Here is a 21,462-nt window from a genome sequence, read left to right as displayed (position 1 = left end):
GGGGTGGTCTCACCAGAGCAGAGGGGCAGTAGAACCTCCCTAGCTGTGCTGGACACTCTTCTTGCTGCACCCCAGATGCTGCTGGCCCTCTTGGCCCCAGGGGCTGTTGCTGTCCCATGCAGGACTTGCTGTGCACCAGCACTCCAAGCTCTTTCTGTGTGGAGCTGCTCTCCAGCAGGACGATCCCCAGTCTGTGCTGGTGCCGGCTGCTGCTCCTCCTCAGATGCACTTGTCCCTGTTTTACCTATCTTGGAGAGTCTGAGCTAATGCAGCTGCTTATTGCTTTCTTACTTTTGGTGAGGAGCTCCTAAATGTCCTGAAAGGCTACAAACCCCCTTCTGCTCCGAGCCTTTTGTTCCATGCGAATTAATTATTCTTCAGACGTTTAGGGAAGGAAGTTCCTGGCTGCACTTGACCACTGCTGCTGTTGAGTGCTGTGAATAAGCAGCTTCTCCAGCACTAGGTGAATCACTGGAAGGGTTTGGTTTTAAAGAGTGGAATCTGTTCTTTCTGACAAGAGGGAAGCAAGGTTACCATAGTGTACAGCATCAATAATTTCTAGCTAACGACCTGAAACTTCAGGGTCAGTTCTTTGGTGGGTTTATTATTAATCTCCTGACTCCAGCTGACTTACAGCTTCATTGTGGGGAACTGGTGCTGAAGAGAGTGAGGTTCCTTTCTTGAGAAAACATTGTGAGGTTCAGTTATTTGCTCAGGCTTTCATGGGTGGCTGTCTGGATGCTGCTTGCCCTGAGTGCTTGCTATGCTTCTGGGGAAGGGAGAACTTGGGAGATGCTTAGGTGGTATCAGAGTGCTGACAATGATTGGGACTGCACTGGGAATAACTCTTACAGGTATCACAGAATCAGCCAGGTTGGAAGAGACCTCCAAGCTAGCACCCAGCCCAACCTAGCACCCAGCCCTGGCCAATCCACCAGACCATGGCACTAAGTGCCCCAGCCAGGCTTGGCTTCAACACCTTCAGGGATGGCAACTCCACCACCTCCCTGGGCAGCCCATTCCCCAACAACTTCCTCCTAATACCCAGCCTAGACCTGCCCTGGCACAGCTTGAGGCTGTCCCCCTCTGTTCTGTGGCTGCTTGCCTGGCAGCAGAGCCCAACCCCACCTGGCTACAGCCTCCCTTCAAGTAGCTGCAGACAGCAATGAGCTCTGCCCTGAGCCTCCTCTGCTGCAGGCTGCACACCCCCAGCTCCCTCAGCCTCTCCTCACAGGGCTGTGCTCCAGGCCCCTCCCCAGCCTTGCTGCCCTTCTCCAAACACCTTCCAGCACCTCAACATCTCTCTTGAATGGAGGAGCCCAGAACTGGACACAGCACTCAAGGTGTGGCCTGAGCAGTGCTGAGCACAGGGGCAGAAGAACCTCCCTTGTCCTGCTGCCCACACTGCTCCTGAGCCAGCCCAGGATGCCACTGGCTCTGCTGCCCACCTGGGCACTGCTGCCTCCTCTTCAGCTCCTCTCTACCAGCACCCCCATCTCCCTCTCTGCCTGGCTGCTCTCAGCCACTCTGGCCCCAGCCCACAGCACTGCTTGGGGTTGTTGTGGCCAAAGTGTAGAACCCTGCCCTTGGCCTTGTTCAATCTCATCCCACTGGCCTCTGCCCACCACTCCAGCCTGGCCAGGTCCCTCTGCAGGGCTCTCCTACCCTCCAACAGCTCCACCCCTACTCCTAGCTTGGTGCCCTCTGTAAACTTACTGATGCTGGACTCAATCCCCTGGTCCAGATCATCAATAAAGATATGGGAAGTAGAAATAGCCCAGAGCAAAGGCACTTATTATTGGGCAGATCCATTAAATATTACTGTGCTTGCAATAATTTATATTGCAGAAACCTGCAAAAGTCAATTGGCAGTAAAGAGGCAGAAGAGCAGCTCAGGTTTGTGAGCCCCAAGCTGGCACAAGGGCAGCAGTGGGATTCATTTCCCACATGCAGGTTACAGACTCAGTAGTTGATTAGAAATTATATGACCATAAAAAAAATATGAGTGCTGCATGAGAAGAAAGTCAAAGGCTACAGAGAGAGTTGTTTGTTCCCCAGCTGATAAAACTCAAGAGCCACTGGAACTGTCTCCAACGTTATGGGATAAGGGAAGGGGCACTGCAGGGCCAGCTGTTAGGAAATGTTTCATTGGCAGCCCTGGGAATGATGAGGGACAGGAGCAGGGAGCTACCCTGCTGCCCACATCACACAGCTATGTGAGCTCTGCAAGTGAGTCTGCCCCTCTGCTCTGCTGAGATCCCACCTCCAATCCTGCATCCACCTCCGGGGGGCTTGGAGCAGAGTGTGTCCAGCAGCTCGAGGGAGGTTCTCCTCCTCTACTCTGCCCTGCTGAGATCTCATCTTGAGTACTGCCTTCAGGTTTCAGCTACCCAGTTGAAGAGGGAGAGGGATCTGCTGGAGAGGGTCCAAGAGAGAGCTATGAGGATGATGAGGGGCCTGGAGCACTGCCTGATGAGGAGAGACTGAGGGACCTGGGGCTGCTTAGTCTGGAGAAGAGAAGACTGAGAGGGGATTTAAACAATCTTTATCTGAGGGCTGGGGGTCAGGAGGGGGGGACAGGCTCTGCTCACTGCTCCCTGGGATAGGACAAGCAGCAATGGATGGAAGCTGCAGCACAGGAGGTTCCAGCTCAACACAAGGGGCAACTTCTTGACTGGAAGAGTTCCAGAGCCCTGGCACAGGCTGCCCAGAGAGGCTGTGGAGTCTCCTTCTCTGGAGCCTTTCAAGGCCTGTCTGGATGTGTTCCTTTGTGCCCTGAGATGGATTGTGTGGTCCTGCTCTGGCAGGGGGGTTGGACTCTATCTCTTTGGGTCCCTTTCAACCCCTAGCATCCTATGAGTCTGTGGCTGCTGAAGCATCCATGTGGCTGACTGAAGTGGCCTAGGTTTCTCCACACTACTTCTTTCCTGCACTGTTGAAGGAGCTGGCTGAACAAAAGCTCTGCAGCCTGTAGGCAGACTTTGCAGCTGATTAGTCAGCCACACACTTAAACCTGCTAATATACAGCCTGATTGCCATGGCAGCAGGTTAAAGTTAGAAGGAACTAGATTTGAATAATTTAAATATGCTAAAAATACCAACTTCTAGGCTTAAGTGGCTCTATTTGTCACTACAATGACAATTGCCACCTCTGTTACAAAGTCTCCTTAGGAAACTTAGTCCCTGCCTGTGCAGAGACTTCTCTAGTCTGTGCATTCAGCCTCCAAAAGCTGTCACAGTTCCACTTGCAGACACCAAGCCCAATAGTTTTGTTCCTCAAATAGAATGAATACAGGCAGTTGAGTTTCCATCATAAGCCAATAACCAGATAATGGGAGAGGGCTGAATGGATTTTGTGGGATTATGTACATTCCAGCAAGGCTGCTTCCAGACAGCCATGGAATCCCAGAATGGCTCAGGTTGGAAGGGACCTCAGAGCTCATCTCCTCCACCCTCCCCACCATGCCCACCTCTCAACTACACTCAGCTGCTCAAAGCCTCATCCAACCTGGCCTGCAACACCCCCAGCAAGGAGGCAGCCAGGGCCAGACTCTCACCACCCTCACACTCAATGACTTCTTCCTCAACTCCACTCTCTGCTCCCTGCTCTGCCTCAGCTCCAAACCATTCCCCCTTGGCCTGGCTCAGACCCCCTCAGCACAAGTCCCTCTGCAGCCTTCCTGCAGGATCCTTTCAGGCACTGGCAGCAGCTCTGAGGTGCCCCTGGAGCCTTCTCCTCTGCAGGCTGCACCCCCGCAGCTCCCTCAGCCTGTGCTCACAGCAGAGCTGCTCCAGCCCTTGCAGCATCTTTGTGACCTCCTCTAGACTTCACTCTGATTTCTCTGTGTCCTTCTGCTGAGGACAGCAGCCCTGGAGGCAGGATTGGAAATGAGATCTGAGCAGAGCAGAGCCAAGGAGCACAATTCCCTCTCTTGCCCTGCTGCCCACACTCCTCTGGCTGCAGCCCAGGACAGTATTTCCCTTGCCAGCAATGCAAAAGAGACACAGCTCACGGTTAGCAAAGTCCAATCAGAATCTGCCTCTCTCTGTTTTTAGCACAGACATAACCTTAGAGATCTTCCTAGCTTGTTGTATTCATTTCTTAATTACAAAACTAACAGGAAACATCAAACCCCTCCTGGCTTCATCTTTCAGTATGCAAATTACAGACACAAGGTACCAGCCTAGCAGAAGCTGTGGCTGAATGCCAGGCAGGTGCAAGGAGAAAAGAGAATTTCAGCATGAAGCAATTGCAACCACAAATTTACCTATCAGCAGCCCATGTGGGATTGAAGAGCCTGAAAGAGAAGTAAAGAGCTGTGATGGTTTGGGGGTTACCCCGCCCCCCCACACTTTTGAATTTGCCCCAGCTAACTCAGACGGACCCTGGGAATATAGATGAAGCAATTTATTTACAGCTAGCAGAATTTACAAGCAGCTATTTACAATATATACAGTTATATACAGTTATATACAGAAATATACAAAGGATAAACAATACAAAAGCACAACTCCCCTCCCAGAAACCTGAGTCCCCAGGAGGGGCTCTCAAACCACCCCAACACCTCCCCCCGGCCCTCTCAACCTTACCCCAGTTCTCAGGAAGAAAAGAGGTGCAGCCAAGAGGTTAGGGAGCAAGGTTAGTAGGAGCAGGGTTAATGAGATGTGACCAGGTCCAAGGCAAAAAGCAAGAGTGAGAGACAAAATGGAGAATGTTTTCTTCTTCTTCCCAGAGTTCTCAGCGTGACTGTGAGAGAAGTAGACACAATTGTTTTTCATTTCACTGCCTGTTATCTAGTTCTGTTACCAAAACATTCTAGCTTGCTTCAAACTAGCACAATCCACCCCTTGTCTACTTCGCTCAGAGTATCGCTGAGAATTATCTAATCTAATCTAAACCAATATTTACACTAAAACTATATATACAAGTTCAGTTCACACTTCAATCAGATGTAGGTGATTCAAAAGCTCAGAACAGGGACTCCCAGGTGATGTTGGGTTCGTGCTCACATACTGTAGATGCTATCGTAGATTCTCTCAGTGTTGGGCACCGATGTTACCTAGAACAGAAAACTCCTAACAACTTATGCTACACACTCTGAATTTAAGCTCTCTCAGCTAAAGTTAAATTTCTCTGTGGAATACACTGGATTTCACCATTCTCCTGCATTACCCAGTAGGTATGACCAGGACCTTCAGCAGATACCACCCCTCGGACAGGTTTCCCTTCGCCCGAAGGAGAAAATACCCAAACAGTTTTCCCTAACAGATTTTTCTCATGTACAACAGGAACTTTATCACCGTCTACTGTTTGGACCAAATCTGATTGTGCAGGTCCTGCTCTATTTACTGAACCTCTACTATTTACCAACCAGGTAGCTTGTGCTAAATGTTTGTCCCAGTTTTTCAGAGTTCCACCCCCCATGGCTTTTAGGGTGGTTTTCAGCAAACCGTTGTAGCGCTCAATCTTCCCTGAAGCTGGTGCATAGTAGGGTATGTGATAGATCCATTCAATACCATGCTCTTTGGCCCAATTTTTCACAAGATTGTTCTTGAAATGAGTACCACTGTCTGACTCAATTCTCTCTGGAGTTCCATGTCTCCACAAGATCTGTCTCTCCAAACCAACAATGGTGTTACGTGCAGTAGCATGTGGAACTGGATAGGTTTCCAACCATCCAGTGCTGGCTTCTACCATCGTCAGCACATACTGCTTGCCAGAACGAGATCGAGGTAAAGTGATGTAGTCAATCTGCCAGGCTTCACCATACTTGTACTTTGACCATCTCTCACCATACCATAAGGGCTTGATTCGCTTAGCCTGCTTAATAGCAGCACAAATGTCACAGTCATAGATGACTTGGGTGATAGCGTCCATGGACAAGTCAATTGACCTATCACGAGCCCATCGGTATGTTCCATCTCTGCCTTGATGTCCAGATGAATCATGGGCCCACCGAGCTAAGAACAGCTCACCTCGGTGTTTCCAATCAAGGTCAATGTCAAGTTCAGAGTTGGTATCAACTTGAGCAATCTTAGCAGCTTGATCTGCCTTCTGGTTATGTTGATGTTCCTCATTGGCTCTGCTCTTAGGCATGTGTGCATCTACGTGCCGCACCTTCACTGGAGTTCTCTCCAGCCGTGCATCAATGTCCTGCCATAGATCAGCACACCAAATAGGCTTTCCTTTCCTCTGCCAACCATTCTTCTTCCAGTCCTTTAGCCAACCCCATAGAGCATTGGCTACCATCCACGAGTCGGTGTAGAGGTAAAGGATAGGCCAATTCTCACGTTCAGCCACATCAAGAGCAAGTTGAACAGCTTTTACCTCAGCGAACTGATTGGATTCTCCTTCTCCATCTTTCGTTTCGGTAACTCTCCTGGTTGGACTCCAAACCGCTGACTTCCATATTCGCTTGTTCCCAACAAGACGACAGGAACCATCTGTGAACAAAGCATAGTTCTTTTCCTGATCAGAGAGATCACCATAGGGAGGAGCTTCCTCAGCACGAGTTATTTTCTCCTCCGGAGGTTTGGAACAGTCTGTGCCTTCCGGCCAGTTGGTGATCACCTCCACCAGACCAGGTCGATCAAGATTACCCATTCGTGCTCGTTGGGTTATCAAAGCCATCCATTTAGACCAGGTTGCATCTGTGGCATGATGTGGTGATGAACCTTTGCCCTTGAACATCCAGTTCAGAACTGGCAGTCTAGGAGCTAAAAGCAATTGTGACTCAGTTCCAATCACTTCAGAAGCTGCTTTCACTCCCTCATAGGCTGCTAGAATCTCTTTCTCAGTTGCAGTATAATTTGTCTCTGAACCTCTGTAACAACGTCCCCAGAAACCAAGTGGACGACCACGTGTCTCATTTGGAGCTCTCTGCCAGAGACTCCAAGTTGGACCATTGTCACTGGCAGCCGTGTACAGAATGTTTTTAATGTCCGGACCAGATCTCACAGGTCCCAGGCCCACTGCATGAACTATTTCTCGCTTAATTTGATCAAAGGCTGCTTGTTGTTCAGGTCCCCACTCGAAATTGTTTCTCTTACGAGTCACATCATGCAGAGGTTTGACAATCTGACTGAAACCAGGAATGTGTAGTCTCCAAAATCCCACCACACCAAGAAAAGAAAGTGTGTCCTTCTTACTGGTGGGAACTGCCATGGTAGAGACTTTGTTGATCACATCCTGAGGAATGTAACGGCGACCATCCTGCCACCGCACTCCCAGAAACTGAATTTCTTTGGCAGGTCCTTTGACCTTGTCTCTCTTAATGGCAAAACCTGCTTGCAACAGAATGTCAATGATTTTGTTACCTTTCTCGAAGACTTCCTCAGCAGTTTGGCCCCACACAATGATGTCGTCGATGTACTGGATGTGCTCTGGAGCTTTACCTTTCTCCAGTGCATTGTGGATGACTGAGTGACAGATGGTTGAGCTGTGTTTCCACCCCTGAGGCAAACGGTTGAACTGGTACTGGATTCCTCTCCAGGTGAATGCAAACTGAGGCCTGCACTCCTTTGCTATGGGAATAGAGAAGAAAGCATTAGCAATGTCTATGGTTGCATACCATTTAGCCTCCTTTGATTCCAGCTCGTACTGGAGTTCCAGCATGTCTGGCACAGCTGCACTCATGGGTGGCGTCACCTCGTTGAGGGCACGAAAGTCAACTGTCAGTCTCCAGTCGCCCGTAGGTTTACGCACAGGCCAGATGGGACTGTTGAAAGGTGAATGAGCTTTCTCGATGACAGCCTGACTCTCCAATTGACGAATCAGCTGATGAATGGGCAACAAAGAGTCACGGTTAGTTCTGTACTGCCTATGATGAACAGTTTGAGTTGCAATTGGCACTTCCAGGTCCTCTATGTCATGATGTCCCACAACTGCAGATTCATCAGAAAGTTCAGGTCTAATGGACAATTTCAATTTCCCATCCTCAATCTCTACAGATGCTATTCCAAAAGCCCATTTATGACCCTTAGGATCTTTGAAACAACCTTGTCTCAAAAAGTCAATTCCCAAAATGCAAGGCGCATCAGGACCAGTTACAATAGTATGTGTCTTCCACTCTTTACCAGTTAAACTGATCTCAGCCTGTACCTTAGTTAACTCTTGAGATCCACCAGTGATTCCAAAAATAGAAATGGACTCTGTCCCTTTGCAATTTGATGGCAATAGAGTACACTGAGCACCTGTGTCAACTAAAGCCCTGTATTTCCGAACTCTTGAACTGCCAGGCCACCTAATGAATACATTCCAATAGATTCGGTTCTCTCCACTATCCCTTTCCTCCTCCTGGCTGGAGGCAGGGCACCCCTAATGCTGAACATGGCATATGGGGTGTACACAGTGATTGGTGGTGTTGTGAGAGGAATTGCAACTGTTGGAACAATTGCAGTTGCTCTCGGGAGCTGAAGAAGTGACAGCTACTTTCCTGGCATTATTGCCTCTGTTTCTGCCACTCTGCAGATCCCTGACCCTCTTTGAAAGAGCTGAAGTGGGTTTACCATCCCATTTGTTCATGTTCTCACCGTATGTGTCACGCAGAAGTATCCACAGTGACGCACGTGATTGCTGCTGTCTGGGTGGAATTTGTCTCCTCCTAGGCTGGAATTGCCTTGCAGGAGGTGGGCGTCTGTTCCTGACTGCAGAAACATGCACCCATTCAGATGATGCAGGAATGGTATCCTTTACCAGATTGGAAATTGAGGTTGTAAGGTCCTCCTTCAGTTCTTTCATGGTATTCTTAATCTCTGTAGTCATAGTCTTTATGGCACAGATTATACCAGAATGGGACAAGCTATCCTCAATCTGCCTGAGCTGGTCAGTGAATTCACCAACAGTGAAAAATCTTCCATTATCACTCCTTGATAGAAACTTACTGGCCAAGATGTTAGCATAGGATGAAGGAGCAAGCTTAATCAGCTTCTTCATGAGACCTGTTCCCAAAGGAATATCGTCAGGCTCATGAGTACCATGATCTCCATAAAGCACTTCCTTCACAGCAAACTCCTTCAGAAGCTTAATTCCCTGCTCAACGGTGTTCCACTTCTTGGCAGCCCATGGCAAATCATCTCGGGAAGGATATCTCATAGCCACAGCCAACAGGAGGCGTGTCCACAAGCTAACCCTACCAAGAGGACTTGCTAGGTGTTTGTCTACTCCACTCTCCTTAGTGAGTGGTCCCAGCTGCTTGGCAGACTTGTCTCCTACCTGCAGGGCATTAGCACCAATGCCACGGCATCTCACTAGCCAGCTTAGGATTGGCTCACCTGATTCTCTTGTGTATTCCTTCCTAACTTCCCTGACCTCTCTGAGTGGATCCTTGGAGCCTTGGATGTCATCTTCCTCCTCCTCTTCCAGTTGTTCTGGTGGTGCTGGGCCTAACACAATCTTCCTCATAGCATTCCTAAACTCATTGGAACCATCCTCTCTCCTGGCAGCTAACCTCACAGCACTCCTCTCACTTGAGTATTGTTGTCTCAGCACATCTACAAGGTCTCGCAGACTAACTGCCTCCTCCTCCTCTTGCTGCTGATCACCAGATGTCCCATCTCTTACATCCTCCTGCGAACCACTCTTTGTCTTAGCTTTTGCCTTAGCAGGTGCCAGAAAGGCCTGAGCAGCAACAGACTTGGATGTGTCTGCTGGAGGATTTGAATCTTTAGGAGTCTGACCTGGAGGGTTTGAATTATTGGAGGTCTGACTTGGAGCATTTGTATCCTTAGGGGTCTGACCTGGAGCTTGTGAGTTCAAATCTGCCTTGCTTTTAACAGGAGGATTTTGGTTCTGGTCTGCTGGCTGGGGGTTTGAATTGGCTGAGCTGGTGTCATTAGGATTTGGACTGACTGGGCTAGCGTTACTAGCATTAGCATTAGTGGGATTATTTGCCTGTCCTCCTGGGATGCCTGCCAACCCTGACTTGTTTTCATTTTTACTAGGAACATTCTGATTTTGGGTACCTGCCTGTCCTCCTGAGGCTCCTGCTGAACTCTGCCCATTATTGTTTTTGTTTTTGCTATCCTTATCATTGTTTACGTTAGTGGCGGGAACATTGGCTGTGTTCCCAGAACCCGGAGAAGGAGGGGCAGAGGCTGGCAAGGGGGAAGCCGATAACTGTGTTCCCTTGTTTTGCTGTGAAAGAGACTGCTTCTGAGACACAGAATTTTTCCTAGCTCTTACAGAAGCTGGTTTTGAATTTTTCACCAATAATGTCAAAATTAATATGAATATTAAAATCATGAGGCAAATATTAAAAACTGTGAGAAGAAAAACAGTTTTACACGAGCATGTACCCATACAAACAGTTGGAATTCCTGTCTTAGGCTGAATAACTCTCATTAGAGCCATATTTAAAGCAGAATTTCCATTGATTGTCACATTATTGACCAGAGCTCCTGTAATGTCCTTGGTAATATTCTCAGAGATATTAAAACCAGCATAACCAAGAATAAAATCACCCCAGCTCCAGAACATATCTGAAACCTTAGCTTTAGCCTTATTATAAGCCAGATCAATGAAATAAGCAACAATTTGACCTTTTAACCAACTAAATGCCAAGAAAACAAAACCAGACCAGAGCAATGCACCAACCAAATACAATAGCTGCTTGATTAGCTTCATCTTAATTCCCAGAGCTAATTTCCACTCACTCCAAAATATCTAGCCCCACGTTGGGAAAGCCAATTAAAAAATGTGATGGTTTGGGGGTTACCCCGCCCCCCCACACTTTTGAATTTGCCCCAGCTAACTCAGACGGACCCTGGGAATATAGATGAAGCAATTTATTTACAGCTAGCAGAATTTACAAGCAGCTATTTACAATATATACAGTTATATACAGTTATATACAGAAATATACAAAGGATAAACAATACAAAAGCACAACTCCCCTCCCAGAAACCTGAGTCCCCAGGAGGGGCTCTCAAACCACCCCAACACCTCCCCCCGGCCCTCTCAACCTTACCCCAGTTCTCAGGAAGAAAAGAGGTGCAGCCAAGAGGTTAGGGAGCAAGGTTAGTAGGAGCAGGGTTAATGAGATGTGACCAGGTCCAAGGCAAAAAGCAAGAGTGAGAGACAAAATGGAGAATGTTTTCTTCTTCTTCCCAGAGTTCTCAGCGTGACTGTGAGAGAAGTAGACACAATTGTTTTTCATTTCACTGCCTGTTATCTAGTTCTGTTACCAAAACATTCTAGCTTGCTTCAAACTAGCACAAGAGCGAAGAATGGATTGTGTGAGAGTAGCTCTGCAGAGACTTGGGGTGCTGGTGGATGAGAAGCTCCTCAGGAGCCAGCAGTGCCCTGAGGGTATTCAAGGCCAGGTTAGAGGAGGCCTGGAGCAGCTGAGTCTAGTGGAGAGGTGTCCCTGCCCACGGTAGCAAGGGTGGAGCAGATGATCTCTGAGGTCCCCCCCAAGCAGAGCCATTCCATGGTTGTCTGTAAGTGAATGTGCTTTGGGACTGGACAGTGTTTTCTCACGTGCTGGGGAGTGTTCTTCTCCTCCTTTGCCTGCCAAACTCACAGTGATGGAACTGTTTTCCTCTGCAAATGACAAGTGATTTCCCCTCCCCATCCCCCATCTTCCAAAGAGCCATAGAACAGACCTTTCAAATCATCTTCTCCAACCCTTGGTCTGATTCTTTCCTGCTGGGCAGGCCAAAAAGCTATGGATAGACACAAGTGAAATTATTTCAGCTGCAAGAACAGATCCAGCTCTTGCACAGCCATTTTCTCCCTGAACCAATGAGAGTGCTGAAACAGTGGCAGAGACTGCCCAGAGAGGTGGTAGAAACCTCATCTCTGGAACATTGCAGCTGAGGTTGGGCAGGGCAACCTGTCTAGCTACAGACAGAGTCACAGAAGAGTTTTGGTTGGAACAGATCTCTAAGATCAAGTCCACTCACCAACCTAACACCACCATGGCCATTACACAACACCCTGCAATGATGGCCCTGCCTGCTGCAGGGTGGCTGCACTAGACAGTCTCAAAAGGTCCCTTCCAACCCAAACATGGTAAGGTTCCATGACTCATGAAGTTCAACAAGCCCAAGTGCAAGGTCCTGCAGCTGGGTCAAGGCAATCCCAAGCATCAATGTAGGCTGGGCAGGGACTGGCTTGAGAGCAGCCCTGAGGAGAGGGACTTGGGGGTGAGGAGCCCCTGGGACAAGAAGGATATGGATGTGCTGGAAGGTGTCCAGAGAAGGGCAATGAGGATGAGCAGAGAGCTGGAGCTGCTCTGCTATGAAGAGAAGGTGGAAGCCTAATCCCTGGAGGCATTTAAGGCCAGGCTGGATGAGGCTCTGTACAGCCTGCTCTAGCCTGAAGTGTCTCTGACCATGGCAGGGGGTTGGAACTAGATGATCTTTGTGGTCCCTTCCAGCCCTGACTGAGTCTATGACATCCCCCTGTACACCAGCAGAACTGACTGGGAGCTGACTCTTGGTCCATGCATGTGGAGTGGCTTTGCACAAGATGGAGAAAAGCCTCTGTGCCCCAAAATGGGTGGAAAACTGCTTTCACCTGCAGCACCTGCTCTGCCACAGAACCCTGAGGCAGCAACAGCTTAAGATGTCCAAAGTGAAAGCTGTGAAGCAGTCTCCACCTCTGGCTGCAAGGCCACTCCTTGGTGGCAAACAGCAGGCATGCAGGCTGTGACACACTGCTCAAAGGCTTCTCTGCTCCTCCATGCCCCTTGTGCAGCTCAGTGCAAAAGGGAAGCAAAAGTTTTGAGTCTGGTTTTCTGGGGGAGAAAAAAGGAATGAGGCAGCACTGTGGCACTGATAGAGCAAAGAGACCCTCAGCCAAGGGCCAGCATGGAGCCAGATGTGTCTCCACCTGTCTCCCAGACCCCAGGGGCAGACAAAGCTTGCTTTGGTGGGCAAGCACTCAATGGCCCATGATGAGATGACTGCTTTGCTTCTGTCAGGCTGCCTGTGGTGCAGTCCTGAGCAGGAGGAAGCAGAGCTGTAGTCCTGGCAAGCCAATGACCCTACTTGGCCACGACAAAAGCAGGTCAGCTCATTCCCAGTGATGGAAGAAGTGTTGAATGTTCCCAAAGTGGTGTGGTTCAGACAACAGCAACAGCAGGCTAACTGGCAGATCAGGCTGTGGCAAGGAGCTTCTGGGAGGGCTTGTGGAGAAAGAAGAGCCAGCAGCTAAGCCTCCAGAACAAGCTGGTTCTGATAGCTGCATGAAATGCACACGCAGGGAGCCAGAAAGGGTTTGAAGCTGAGCTGCTGTGGCAGTCCTGGATTTGCAGCACTGCTTCATTTCCTCCCCCACTAGATTGCCACTCTGAATTTCTGTTAGACTATGCTGTGCTGGGAGATCCTTCTCCTGGGATCATTAGGCACATCCCAATTTAGTTTTCCAATAACAATCTGAAAGTTACAATTTAGTGGCACAGCTGCAGTTATTGAAATAGCTCTGGGTATGCTGAGTGAGGGCTCTGAGGTGAGGAAGGAAGGAGAGAGGAACAGCTGCAGCACAGAGGAGCTGGCTGGGGACAGACATAGGCAAGGAATGAGAAGGACAAAAAGGCTTCACACGAGCAGAAGCATCCAGGAGAAGGGGAAGCAATGCACACCAGCTAAGACTTCAGTTCATTGTGTCCACAGAACCCAGAATGGCTCAGGTTGGAAGGGACCTCAGAGCTCATCTCCTCCACCCTCCCCAGGGACACCTCTCAGCTACACTCAGCTGCTCAAGGACTGCAGGAGAGAGCCACAGCCTCCCTGGGCCAGACTCTCACCACCCTCACACCGAAGAACTTCTTCCTCAGCTCCAGCCTAACCCTGCTCTGCCTCAGCTCCAAACCATTCCCCCTCGGCCTGTCGTTGTCCCTTGTGTCAGTTGTGCTTCTCATGCAACCAGTTTAAAAGAGGAGAAGAATCTGAAGTGCTGCTGCTTTGGCTCTGTCAGTGGACAGCGTGACCACACTGGAGATGGGCTTGCCCATCAAAGCAGGTTGTGAAGGACACCATAGGTACTCCCAAGCTGCCACACTTTTAATTGCCATCCTGAGGTTCTTTGGCTTCCTCTCTTCACAGAGACAAGAAAATGAAGGCATGAGAATAGGAATGATTGGCTTAAATCTGAAGGCAGATGTAAACATTGACAGAAGAGTTATGGTCATGCTTCCAAAGGAACTGGAAGACTGTACACTGAAGGGAGTGCCAGCACATGTGTAGAACTGGTAAAGATGGTCCCCAGGGTTAAAGCCCCAGGCAAGCAACCCCCTAATAACACAGGTGCTAAAGGACAGCCTGCTAGGGGCACAAGGTCAAACGACCCTGGTGCAGGGGAAAAAAGGAAGAAATAAAGACTCAGGACCTCTTTCACAATCCAGATAGTCAAAAGCAAATTGTACTTGAAGTGGAGCTGTGCTCAAAGTGGAAATACAATTAAGGACAAGAGTAAAGAGTAGCACAAGTATGGTAGGGAGGGGATTGGAAAGGCAGAGGTGCAAAGCGAGCTGTGGGCAGCTGGTAATGAGAATGCAATCAAGTAGAGCTCTACAAATGCAGCATCCACAACAGCAGACAAACCCAGCCAGCTCCCACAGTCCAATAGAGAATGGCAAGTGCAGGAGAGCTCAAGAATCCAAACCCTGCCTGCCTGCAGTTCTCACTAAGGTTAATTACAGGCAGGTATTTGAACAATTAATTTTATCTGGGAGATAAAAGCAGAGGACAGGAAAATGAAAAGGACAGGCTGGAGAATATTTAAGTTAGACACAGTCAAGCTGTAGGGACAAATGAAATGCACTTTCAAGTACTCAAGGAATTAACTGAAGCCATCTAAGAACCATTAGCAATTATCTTTGAGAACTCGGAGGACAGGGAAATCCTGGGGGAGTAGGGAAGGGCAGGGAAAGTGTTGGCTCTTAGAAGAGAGGACGGGAGGAAGGTCCAAAGACTTAAAGATCAGTCGACCTTGTTTTTATACTTGGCAGGGTATTAGAACTGTGTTTAAAGTGATGAGACTGAAATGTGAACACAGAGTGTAGGGAGAATAAATTAACCCACTCACCAAAACGCAGCCTCCCTGACACTGCTGAGCACACACAGAGCTGCAGACATCCCCAGTGAGGATTTTGATAGCCAGATTAGCTCTGCTAAGCAGACTGAGGGAATGCACCCCAAAAGAAGTTACTACCAAGTGCACAGGTTAATCTCAGCAGTTAAAGCTCTCACCTTGCATCATCCAATAAACTGGAAAGATGCTTCTAGGCCTTTCTACAGCTGGACATTCCTGGACCCTATTCTCATTTGTATTTTCACCTGGGGTGCTGGAATTGACTGTAATTCTTGAGAGGTGGGGGAGAAAACCTGTTCTTGAGCAAGAGGAGGCTGGGGAGTCGGGCAGGGAGGAGCTGGATTAAATCCAACAAGGCCAAGGGCAGAGTCCTGCATCTGGGAAACAACCACCCCATGGACCAGTAGAGACTTGGGACTGAGCTGCTGGAGAGCATCTTTTCCCCAAAGGAGCTGGGAGTGCTGATAGACAACACAATGCTCATGAGGCACCAGTGTGCCCTGGTGGGCAAGAAGGCCAAGGGCAGGCTGAGGCATACTAGAAGGGCTGTGGTTCATCGGTTGAGAGAGGTTGCCCTGCCCCTCTGCTCTGCCCTGCTGAGGCCACACCTGGAGTACTGTGTCCAGTTCTGGGCTTCTCCATCCAAGAAGAACCTCAGAGAACTGCTGCAGAGAGGCCAGCCCAGAGCCCCCAAGCTGCTGCAGGCAGTGAACATCTCCTGTGAGGCCAGGCTGAGGGAGCTGGGGCTGGCAGCTGGCAGCAGAGCAGCCTGAGGGCTGCCCTCAGTGCTGAGCTAAAGATGTGCAGGGCAGTGTCGGGAGGACACAGCCAGGCTCTGCCCAGGGGTGGCCAAGGGCAGGGCAAGGGGCACTGGGGGCAAGCTGGAGCAGAGGAGGTGCCATGGGAACAGAAGGGGAAACTTTGTCTGTGTGAGGGTGTTGGAGCCCTGGAGCAGGCTGCCCGGAGAGGCTGTGGAGTCTCCTCTGGAGCCTTTCCAGCCCCACCTGGCTGTGTTCCTGCATGCCCTGCCCTGAGTGATGCTGCTCTGGCAGGGGGCTGGGACTGGATGAGCCTGGAAGGCCCCTTCCAAGCCCTAAAGCTCTGTGACTGTCTGAGGAGAGCGAAGGTTTCGCAGACAGAGCTGTCTGTGTGCTCCCAAAGCAGCAAGCAGACAATAGAGCAGTGCTTTGCTAGAGGACTGGGAGCAGTTACTTTCAATTGGAGACATTTCTGTCCAGATTGCCTCACATGAAATGCTGGATGTGGTTACCCTGCTCAGCAAGTCTGAGCCTACCTCCTCCTCCTGCAAGAAGCCCGGTGGCAGAGCCGAGCACTCAAGTGACAGTGCCGAAGACAGATGTAAGGAGATGAGGATTTATCAGCTGAGATAAGAGGCTTTGGCTTCCTCATTAGTTACAGTCATTGTGGTTGAGCAACTACATAGCCTCCTCCTCCAGACTGGAGGGGACAAAGCCAGCTACCACTTGCTGGGAATGCTGCATTTATCATCAGCTGCAATTCACTTCCCATGTAACAGTAGCAATGCAGTTGTATTTATACCTCACTGAGGGGAAAGCATTAATACTCATAACAAGGCAACTGCCATTCTGCAGCAGTCTGCTCCAAATGCTATCCTGAGAACAGCTTCTAGTCCTCACCACAGCTGCACAAGCAGTGCACCACCACCCATACAGCCATCTCTTCCTGAGCATCAGGCAGCTACAAGGACAGGGCAGCCCAGCTGAGAAGCAGGCTGCATTACCTGGGTGCTGTGCTTGCTCTTGGGGACCCAAGAACATCTTGCTTACAACTATAGCAATCAGGAGATGTTTTCATAGAATGACAGAACGTTTTGAGCTGGAAATGGGCTTTAAAGCTCATCTACTTCAGCCTTCCACATACTGGGCACCTTCAGCTAGAGCAGGTTGCTCAGAGCCCTATTCAAGCTGGCCTTGAATACTTCCAGAGATGGAGCATCTCCCACCTCATGGCAACCTGTGCCAGTGTTTCACCAGCCTCACTGTACAAACTGTTACCTTTTCTGTTAGGTTCCCTTCACCATCTTCTATAAAGACAGGTGAAAAGTCCCTCTGCAGGCTCCCTTCAGGTACTGGCAGGCAGCTCTAGGGTCCCCTGGAGCCTTCTCTTCCCCAGGCCAAACAGCCCCAGCTCTTGCAACCCACCCTCATAGCAGTAAGTGCTCCAGCTCTCAGATCACCTCTGGACTTTGGTCAGAACAACAGAGGAAGAAACAAACAATACAGAACACACACCCCCAGCAGACAAACTGTACAAGTGGGCTTCCTGAGGAAAACAACAATCCATGGGATTGGATGGGCCCTTCTGAAGAAAGGCATAAACACCAATGCACCTTCAGTGACTCAAATACCATCTACAGAAGCTTTCCCTGTGCCTCTAGTGTTAAAAGCACACTGCACAGCTCTCCCCGCCTTCCAAGGGGCTCAGAGGCATTCTGATGCACAGTGTGACTTGACACTGCTCCTGATCTGGGCCAGGATGCCGTTGGCTCTGCTGCCCACCTGGATGTTAGGAGGAAGTTCTTCACAACAAGAGTGATTGCATTGGAATGGGCTGCCCGGGGAGGTAGTGGAGTCCCCATCCCTGGAGGTGTTCAAGAGGAGGCTGGGTGAGGCACTTAGTGCCATGGGTTAGTTTATGAGAAGGGTCAGAAGACAGGCTGAATTCAATGATCTAGAGGTCTTTTCCTGCCTGGTTAATTCTGTGATTCTACCACCAAAGCCCATTCCTAATTCCCACCCACACTGAGGGGAGCTCTGCAAGCCCATTAAGGAAGAGAGGAATACACTTCCCTCTTGAGCACAGCCTTGAATTCCAGAGCACCAAGAGCTAGGGAGGTCTGGCACTGTGCTCACCTCCCCCACTGCCGTGGTGCAGACAGGCTCTTCATGGGACAAGCTAGAGTAGTGCTAATGATATTTGAAATCTATTTCTGATCTGCCCTCTCTGCATCTCCCTCCCCATCTGTAGCTATCCACTTGGCTGAGAAATCTGCCTGCAGTACTGCAGAACAGCCATGGGAACTTACATTCACCAGACAGCTTCTGCAGGTGCCCAAGTTAGTCACAGAATCACGGAAGCTGGTGGAAAGGACCTCCAAGAACATCAACCCAACCCCACCATGGTCATTAAACTGTGTCCCCAAGTGCCATGGTCACAGGTTTCTTGAACAGCTCCAGGGATGGGGACTCCACCACCTGAGCAGTCTGTGCCAACGTCTGACCACTCCTGCAGCGAAGAAATTCTTCTTCACTTCCAACCTAAACCTCCCTGGCACAATTTCAGGCCATTTCCTTCCATTCTGTCAACTGATACTAGGGAGAAGAGACCAACACCAGCCTGACTGCAACCTCCTTCCAGGGACCTGTAAAGTTCTTTGGTACTTCTCAAAGTCTTTTCTCAGCCTCCACTACCACCAACAGTCCTGAAGAAGCATGCTTTGGAACACAGGAAAGCAAAGATCATAGGATCATAGAATGGTTTGAGCTGGAAGAGACCTTAAAGATCACCAAGTTCTAACTCCCCTGCCTTGGGCAGGGACACCTCCTACTAGCCCAGGTTGGTCAGAGCCTCATCCAGCCTGGTCTTAAGCACAACTTCTCTGGGCAGCCTGTTGTAGTGTCTCACCACCCTCCATCAGCTAACAGCTACTCGTTACCCCCATCCACCTGCCTAGGATGTGGACAGCTCTCACCAGCAGCTTTTTATAGCCTCAGAGCTGTTCTTTAAAGCAATTTGTGGTGGCCTTTCTTGCCTCCAACACTCCAGGACTCTCATCAAACAGTCTTTTAAAGTCCAGTGATGTCAAATACCTGCTGAAGCTGAAGTGTGGGCACTCAGTGGGATCAGAGATGTGTCCTTCATAGGGAGTATGGAAAAAGCACATTGAAGTTACTCTGCACAGAAGGAGCACAGGACAACTTTGAATCCATTTTGCAGAACCAGCTCCCTGTGTGTGCAATGAACTCATCCCTACCACTGCCTTCTCCTGCACACATTCACTGCATGCTTTAGAACAAGCACAGATTGAAGCAAGCCCAGAATTAACCACCCCTTTTCTACAAGCAGGCTCTATTAATTTCTTGCCTAGCCCTTGAAGAACTCCCAGGCATCTCCCACCTGTCTGATGTGCCTGCTGCCTGACCTCTTCATGCTTTTTGTCTCTGCCTTGTAAGCAGAGGGCAACAATTCCCAATCTGAGCACTGCCAGATCAATTGGCCTGGAAAACAGCTGCCTAAGGATTTCCAAAGTGCTGAAGACAGTCTGGTGCACATCTCCTGTTGCCCCCGATGAAGCTTCTCACTGAATTAGAAGGAATCTTCTGGATAACAAGCAAGACCTAAGAAAATCCTAACCCAGACTAACTCCTTCATGTACAACACTTGCCTGTCACTTACAGGTGACTTCTGAAATTATCCCCTTGAACAAAGCATCCTCACTTCCAGGTAGAGGGCCATGGAATTAGCACCCCAAAGGCTGAAAAACCCCTCTAAGATCATCAAGTTGAACTATCAGCTATCACCACCATGGCCACCAAACCGTGTACCCAAGTGCCATGGCCACAGGTTTCTTAACACCTCCAGGGATGGGGACTCCACCACCTCCCAGGGCAGCCTGGGCCAATGTCTGACCACTCTTGTAGTAAAAAAACCCTCATGTCTAACCTAAACCTGCTATGGCACAATTTAGGGCCATTTCCCCATCACTCAAACACACCAGGTGCTGCTGCTGCTCATGCAGTAACCAGAGAGGTTTGCGCCAGCCAAGCTGCCCCAGGGAGCTCTTTGTTTTACAGCTGCCATAAGGATGGCTGGTGGCTGCTCCTGCCCTTTTGAAATATAGATTCTTTAGGTTCACCTCAGGTGTCTAGAGAAGAGTGCCCCAAAAGCCCTTGCTTGTTCTCCAGCATACACAAATGTCAAGGGTTAGGGCTAGGTTGGCCACTGCATGAGTGCCAGACCCTCTTCCCAAAGGGGAAGAGAAAGGGAGGAAGGGAGAGAGGGACTTGTGGGCTGGAAAAGTGAAGCACTTTTAATGAAAATGCCATCAATTAAATCACAGAATCAGTAAGGGTTGGAAGGGACCACAAGGAGCAGCCAGTTCCAACCCCCCTGCCATGGGCAGAGACACCCAACCCTAGATGAGGCTGGCTAGAACCGGGACAGTCTGGCCTTAAACACCTCCAGGGACGGGGCCTCAACCACCTCCCTGGGCAGCCCATTCCAGGCTCTCACCACTCTCATGCTCAACAACTTCCTCCTCACCTCCAGGCTGAATCCCCCCACCTCCAGCTTCACTCCATTCTCCCCAGTCCTGTCCCTCCCTGATAGCCTGATACCAAATGATGGCATTATACATTGCCTATAGCTGTATTGCACACACAGCTACAGACAAACCCCACAGCAAACCCAGCCCCTGGTGGCAATGACAAAAGCATCACCACTAAGACTGCGGGCAGGTGAAGGGGCAATTTCCAGACTGCATTTGGTGGCAGGCAGGAACCAGATTCAGGAATGCATGGATTGGGATCCAAGGCAGGCTGCACAGAGCCCTCTTTGGACACTGGTCATTGAAGAGGAAGCTTGACCTTGGTGATGCCTCAGATTTAAACTGAAGGTGAGATCTGTGGGTCACTGTCCTGTTTGCTCCTCTCTGCAGCTGCCGACTCTGATGTACTGCACCCCAAGGTGGCACAGAGGATTTAGCAGTGACCTTGGTCTGCCTGGGGGCAGGTATCAGCCTCCCTGCACAGCACCCCTTGGCAGCAGCCATAAACACCAGTGTTATCACTTGGAGAAGCAAGCACTGCCTGCAGAAGTGTGCCATTAAGTGCAGAAAGTGCTGTAACTGAGAAGAGAGCAAGCTGAGGAGTAAAGCCACCGAACAGAATGAGCTCTGCTCTAGCTCCTACCAGGACAACAAATCAACACCTCAGCACATGCTCACTGCCACTGAGGAGTGTCAGAGTTACTGCCTGCCTGCTTTACAATTGATTTTTACACCTTGGCTAATTTAAAATCCTCACCAGCAGAGGATTTGTCACACAGCTCACCACTGCTGCACTGGACACCCCACATGACTCCCCAGGCACCTGAGCACTTCTCTGTCCACAAGTGCAACAACTTAGAATCACAGAATGGCTCAGGCTGGAAGGGAACTCAGAGCTCATCTGCTCCAACCTCCCATCCATGCCCAAGGGCACCTCTCACCTACACTCATCTGCTCAAGGACTCATCCAACCTGGCCTTGAATACCTTCAAGGAAGAGGCAGCCACAGCCTCCCTGGACAGCCTGTTCCAGACTCTCACCACCCTCACACTCAACAACTTCTTCCTCAGCTCCACTCTAACCCTGCTCTACCTCAGCTCCAAACCATTTCTCCTTG

At 49.7% G+C, this 21,462-nt stretch overlaps 1 long non-coding RNA gene across 6 annotated transcripts in view; it reads right to left on the bottom strand.

The window, feature by feature from the left end:
- Nucleotides 1-21,462, bottom strand: part of LOC135187473 (uncharacterized) — an 82,086-nt gene that overhangs the window by 41,590 nt on the left and 19,034 nt on the right. The window lies entirely within an intron of this gene.

The sequence above is a fragment of the Pogoniulus pusillus genome, chromosome 2, assembly GCF_015220805.1.
Source record: "Pogoniulus pusillus isolate bPogPus1 chromosome 2, bPogPus1.pri, whole genome shotgun sequence".
Classification (NCBI taxonomy): domain Eukaryota; kingdom Metazoa; phylum Chordata; class Aves; order Piciformes; family Lybiidae; genus Pogoniulus; species Pogoniulus pusillus.
Note: the sequence above shows the minus strand (reverse complement) of the source record. Positions and strands in the feature narration are given on the sequence as shown.